Consider the following 613-nt stretch of genomic DNA (forward strand, 5'->3'; position numbering starts at 1 on the left):
TTACACACAGGGCCGGCGATTGCCATACGCGACCTAGGCGATCGTCTAGGGCGCCAAAATGTGTTGGGGGCGCCCTTAATTCCCACTAATCATAGAATTAGAAGAAGAAGCGAAATGAAACATGTCTATTAAACATGAACATCCACCATTGCATGTCTTTACCTGTTGTGGAAGAGGGACAGACGTCGGAATGCCCGTCGTTTATGGGTTCATAATATCATCCGGAGGTGCACACAGCTTTGTGCTGTGATATTATATATATTGTATATATATTATATTATATAGATATTTATATATTGTATTATATAATATCATATAATATTATATATAGAGCTCTGGGAGTCGCAAACGGCAACAATCACTTTCTCCTCCAAGCTGCGGTTCACTGCGGAGTGCAGGGAACGGTTGGCCCGGCCGGTTGAACACTGATTGGCTGTTTTACGTTACTTCACCCAGGGAGTGAACGCTGATTGGCTGTCATCACGCGAATGTCGTGGCAAAGTTCAAATATTTCAACTCCAGCGAAATTGTCGCGCTGCAAATCCTTGTGAACGCGCTCGCCCGTGACAGGGCAAAATGTCGTGCCGTCAATCAAATCTTGCCACAGGTTTTT

Source organism: Micromesistius poutassou (assembly GCF_964030765.1).
Source record: "Micromesistius poutassou genome assembly, chromosome: 18".
Taxonomy (NCBI): domain Eukaryota; kingdom Metazoa; phylum Chordata; class Actinopteri; order Gadiformes; family Gadidae; genus Micromesistius; species Micromesistius poutassou.